Source organism: Eulemur rufifrons, chromosome 2 (genome assembly GCF_041146395.1).
Source record: "Eulemur rufifrons isolate Redbay chromosome 2, OSU_ERuf_1, whole genome shotgun sequence".
Taxonomy (NCBI): Eukaryota; Metazoa; Chordata; class Mammalia; order Primates; family Lemuridae; genus Eulemur; species Eulemur rufifrons.
Window position 1 is genome coordinate 125,701,454 of NC_090984.1, and position 6,057 is coordinate 125,707,510.

The window sequence follows — 6,057 nt, forward strand, 5'->3', positions numbered from 1 at the left end:
CGTCACGATTTCTTCTAGAAGAACACAGATCATCCCAACAGTGCCAGTCATTAGAGAAATAAGAATCAAAACACAATGAGATGGTTTCTCACACCCATGACGGTGGCCACTAGAAAAGCAAAACAAAACAGCAAATAACAAGCGTTAGTGAGGACGTGGAGAAATCGGACGCCCGGGCCCTGGGGCAGGGATGCGGAACGGCGCAGCCAGGGGACGGCCGCGTGGAAGTTCTCCTGGAAAGCTAAGGGAGAGTTACCGTCTGATCCCACCACTCCGCTTCCAGGCGTGTGCCCAGGAGGATGAAGACCAGGCTGTCAACGGGGTGTCTGTGCCCACAGCCGCCTGTCCGCAGCAGCCAAGAGGCGGGGGCAGCCCCGGGGTCCGGCCGCAGAGGCGTGGATGAGCCACGTGCGGCGCGAGTGAGGGCAAGGGAGGAAAGTGCCGCCATGTGCAGCAACACGGACGAGTCCTGAGAACACCACGCCGAGCGAAAGAAGCCAGTCACAGAAAGGCACACGCTACCTGCTTCCGCGCACACGCTACCTGCTTCCGCGCACACGCTACCTGGTTCCGCGCACACGCTACCTGCTTCCGCGCACAGCTACCTGGTTCCGCGCACACGCTACCTGGTTCCACGCACACGCTACCTGCTTCTGTGCACACGCTACCTGGTTCCGCGCACACGCTACCTGCTTCCGCGCACACGCTACCTGGTTCCGCGCACACGCTACCTGCTTCCGCGCACACGCTACCTGCTTCGACACACATGCTACCTGGTTCCACTCACACGCTACCTGGTTCCGCGCACACGCTACCTGCTTCCGTGCACACGCTACCTGGTTCCACTCACACGCTACCTGCTTCCGCGCACACGCTACCTGGTTCCGCGCACACGCTACCTGGTTCCGCGCACACGCTACCTGCTTCCGCGCACACGCTACCTGGTTCCGCTCACACGCTACCTGGTTCCGCGCACACGCTACCTGGTTCCGCGCACACGCTACCTGGTTCCGCACACACGCTACCTGCTTCCGCGCACACGCTACCTGGTTCCACTCACACGCTACCTGCTTCCGCACACACGCTACCTGGTTCCACTCACACGCTACCTGGTTCCACGCACACGCTACCTGGTTCCACTCACACGCTACCTGCTTCCGCACACACGCTACCTGGTTCCACTCACACGCTACCTGGTTCCATGCACACGCTACCTGGTTCCACTCACACGCTACCTGCTTCCGCGCACACGCTACCTGCTTCCGCGCACACGCTACCTGGTTCCACTCACATGCTACCTGGTTCCGCGCACACACTACCTGGTTCCACTCACATGCTACCTGCTTCCACGCACACGCTACCTGGTTCCACTCACACGCTACCTGGTTCCACGCACATGCTACCTGGTTCCGCTCACACGCTACCTGGTTCCGTGCACACGCTACCTGGTTCCGCTCACACGCTACCTGGTTCCGCGCACACGCTACCTGCTTCCACGCACACGCTACCTGCTTCCGCGCACACGCTACCTGCTTCCGTGCACACGCGGTGTCCATGCAGTCCAACCCACAGAGCAGAGGGCAGAAGGCGGATGCCGGGGCCGGGGGAGCAGAGGAGGAGAAGTTGTTCGATGCGGTTTCAGACCTGCCGGGTGAACACGTCCTGGAAATCCAGCAACAAGGTGCGCACACCATACACTACTGAACTGTGCACTTAAAAATGGTCCAGACAGAAAGTCTGTTCCGTGCTTTTCACCATGATTGAAAATTGTTGAAAAGTGTAAGTGGCGATGGTTGCACAACAGTGTGAATGTACTCAACGTCCCTGAACCGTGTGCTTTAAAATGGTTAGAACGGTAATATCGTGCATATCTTGCCATGATTTTAAAAGGTTTAAAAAGCAAAAACAACAAACCCACAGATCAGATCAGACGATGATCTCATCTCTGAATCTTTCCTTCCCAGCTCACCCCTTAGGTGGGGAATCTCACCAACATGCCGAAAGAGCTTCAGTGTGTTCTTCCAGCCACGCACGGCCCGCCCCGCGGCCCAGGGGCAGTGGCAGCGCCCACGGAGAGGCCGCTGGGGTCTGGCTCTTGGCAGCCGAGCCGCCGCCAACACTCCTCGCCGTGTGCCCAGGTCGCGGTCACGGGCGCCTGCGCCGGACTCTGGCAGCTTCCCCGGTGCCTCCCCGAGGGCTGGTGCAGCTTCCTGTGCTTCAGTGGTGCCTGCGCGTCCTCCCCGCCACCCCCAAACACGACCCGCACCAGCCGGGCTGCCGCACACGCACACGCCGTTTCCTCTCTTTCCCGGCAGTTCAGAACCAGCACGGCCTGAGCTCGCGATCCCCTCCCGCCCAGCTGGGTGCCTGTCAGCGCAGGGAGCTGTTTTCTTTCCCTTTCAACGATCACTGCGCCTGCTCCCCCTCCCTCCGGAGCTGCCGCCACCCAGAGGTCAGGCGCCCTGAACCTCCACTCCAGGTGTCCCCGGCTCTCGCCTGGGTGCAGCCCCCGGTCCTCTGGCTGCAGAACGCCGGCCCCTCTCGGTGCTGCCGGCCGCCGCCGCCTGCTTCCGGCCCAGGGCGGCTCTGAGTGCCCACGGGTCACCAGGGGGCTCCCTCGGCCCGGCCTCCCCACCTGCCACCCTTCTCTGCAAGTGCCACCCCTCGGCCTCATCTCCCAAGACCTGGGTCCTCGCCCCCTCTGTGGCCACCTCTGTGGCGAGGGTCCCCAATCCTCCAGGGCCGGGGAGGCCACGAAGAATGTCACAGGACAGGTCCCTTCCAAGCCCCTGGCACCCAGATGCCCCCACTGTGAGACCCCCACAGGTCCCTCCTGACCTGCAAGTCCTGGGTCCGATGAAGGGTGGGACAGCTGGTCTTGGGGCAGCTGGAGTCGGGCCTGTGGCCACCATGAGGCCATCCTGGGGACCGGGCTCCTGTGTGGCATCTCCTCTGCTCCCCGGGGCCCGGTTTCTCCGGAGACAGCAGCGGAGCCGTCGCCAAGCAGAACCTGCTGGCCTGGTCCCCGGGGCCAAGCGCCAAGGAAGCAGCCAGGTGGCCGGGAGCCGGGCGGGCGGCCCTGGTGGCGGCGGGTGCGAGAGGCATGGCTTCATGGCGTCTGAGCTGCTGCCACCCAGAGCAGCCGTCCGCCGGGACGGGGTCCTGGGGGGGGGTCAGACTGGTCGGTCAGGACGGGACCCTCGGGCCGGGCAGGCAGGGTCCTGCTGTTGCCCCTTCTCTGACCACCAGGGCTGAGGAAAGGGAGGGAGGCAGAGGTGGGTGTGTGCGCACCTGGCAGTGCCCGGGTCACTCCAGACACCACGGCAGCGGGGACAGAGGCGGGGCTGTCTGTGTCTCCGGCCTGCAGAGCGAGCACCGCCATTCAGCGCTGCCTCAGCCTTCCAGCCTCCCCAGGGCCCCGCAGCCAGGCGCCCTCCTGGTGTCCTGGGACACCCCGAAGTTCCCTCTGCACCAAGCCTGAGCCAGCGGCCGACACCTGTGGGGCCCCAGGAAGCCCCTCATGGGACCCTCAAGGCCACCCTTGCTGAGCCACGTCTTTGCATGGGCCCAGTGCGTGTCTGAAGACCCCGGGCTGCCCTGGCCCCCTTCTCTGCACTGCACAGCATTTGGGCCCCAGGCGTACGGGGGACACAGAGGCCCTGCTGGGCCCACTCGGCTGCCCCAGCCCCAGCCGGGAGCAGGTGCAAAGGCCAGGAACACCCTGGCCGGCTCCATGCCTCAGTATGGAGCCCCCAAACCCACCGCCCACCGGACTCAGGGAAGGCCAGGCACCTGCTCTGGTGACACATGCCCCAGGGACCGTGGAGCTCTCCCCAGCAGCCCACGGGCCAAAGCCCCGAACCTGTCACCCAGGAAGAACGAGAGAAGGGGCAGATGCAGCGAGGGGAGGCCTCAGAGCTTCGTGCTGGTGCAGGACACGGCGGCTGTGGGGTGGCCACAGAGGTGGTCTGGGTGCTCCGTGGTTGGGACCCAGCCAGCCAGCCACAAAGGGCAAACAGGAGTGGCCGGGAGCCCAGCTCAGCCGTCGGTCTGGGGGCTGCCACCTGTCCCCACAGCCAGGAGCCCAGCCCCGACCTCAGGGGGCAGAGGCCGGCGAGCCAGTGAGCGCACTTGCCCTCAGCTGGGCCAAGCAGCCCCCCGCCCACCCCCCTGGGAGGGAACGAGGCTTTGTCGGGGGCAGGGCAGCCCTGGGGCCACGGCCCAGCAGGACAGGCCTAAGCCCAGGCAGGTGCGCTCTGGGGGTGCAGAGGTGTCGGGCGCTGCAGGGCCTGAGCTCCAGTCCCCTCGAGTTGGCACAACCACGGCAGAGCCGGGCGGCACCAGAGAGGGAGACAAGCCCTCCCATCCCCTGGGGGGACAGTCAGGCACGGAACATCCCGGTGCCTGGACCTCTTTTGTGTGGCCATCAACAGGAGCTGGCCACGGCCAGGCACGTGGACAGCCCTGTCCCCGCCCCTGCCAAGCACGAGGTCACCTGACCAGGCCAGGCCTCCGTGGGGTAAGGCCAAGAGCCAGGGGTGGGCTCAGGACGGTGGGCAGCATGTTGAGGGAGGGGCAGGCCCGCACACGTGTGTACACACACGCAGGTGACTGTGGAGGCCCCAGCTCGCCCCGGGCACGCTCAGAGCTCAGACAAGCAGGCAGAGGCCAGGCTACGTCCTGTGTGCCCCCCGAGTCCCCAAGCCAGTCCAGCCCCTGCGGGCTTACATGGGCTTTCCCAGAATCTGGGACACGCTGGATGGCCAGGCAGACACAGGCCCGTGGGGCACTTCTCCAGAAGGGCCGGGAGTGACCCAGCCCCACCTGCCTGCTCTGCTCGCCCCGAGCCTGATGGGCCCCCCTGGGCCTCAGGAAGCCCCCCAGGGTCCTCTGCCAAGGGCCCCTCGTTTGGTTGCTAATGCTGTTTTCCACCTTTTACCTCTCAGGGTTGCAGCCTGGAATCATTTCTTCTGACTTAATCTTCCAGTTCACCAATTCTCTCTTCAGCAGTGTCTAAGAGCGGCTGCTAAATCGCTCCTCAAGTTTTCGGTTTGGGGTTTGTAGTTTCTCATTTCTAGAAGTTCTGCTTTGTGCTTTTTCAAGTCTTCTGGGTAACTTAAAGTTTCTGATTGAACTATCAGCATTTCCAAGCCCATCTTCTCTGAGCACGGCCACTTGTTCCACAACCCACGTCTGAGAGCCCCAGTGCGCGTATCTGACGCCTCTGCACGTGCTTCTCGTGGCTCTTGCTCATGGCGCCAGTTTCCCTGTGTGCTTGTTTTGTTTGACAGTGGTCTGCTCACTGGCCTTGAAAAATCATTCAAGGGGTGTACGGAGGTCTAGGACAAAGGTGACTTGCATTTGCTTCTGCCAGGCACCTAGGGGGTCCCCGTTAGATAAACCCCATTTAAAAGGAAACTCAAAGGCTGGGGTCTTTGGGGCCAACCTGGTGGCAGGAATGTGGGCTTCATGTCCACAGGAGTCACTGTGCACCCCAGACTCCTCAGGGGCAGACTTGCCCCGAACCGACTGGCCAACTGTGCCTCTTAGGCACAAGGCAGGAGGAGGGCTTAACTCCCCTGCCCCCGCCTCGAGGACACAGCCTTTGGCCTCACCGCGGAGCCGACGAGAGGACCCGGGCAGGAGCTGGAGAGACTGCCACGTGTGAGCTGCCTGCACAGCCTCCCCAGTCACACGCAGACAGCTGAAGGACCGACGCCCAGGACGCACCCTGCAGGGACGGCAGGTCAGTTTGCCCAGCAGAGCTCACAAACCAACCCCACTCCCAGAAGGGCTTTTTCCTTCTTTTTCCTACAGAGTCGGCTCCTCTACTTGGTGGCCTCCTGCCCCGCACAGGGCCGGGGGTGGGGGCCCAACGCCCAGCCCCGAGGCCACCAAACCGAGGTCCAGCTTGCCCAGGCAGTGAGACGCAGGAGGATCCCTGTTTCCATTCCCTCGAATTCTGACCTGGCAATTCCTTAAACCGTGACGGCCCGCCATTGCTACCAACTTTTAAACTATTTCATAAAGCCTCTCTTAGCTGTCTTTCAGTAGGGG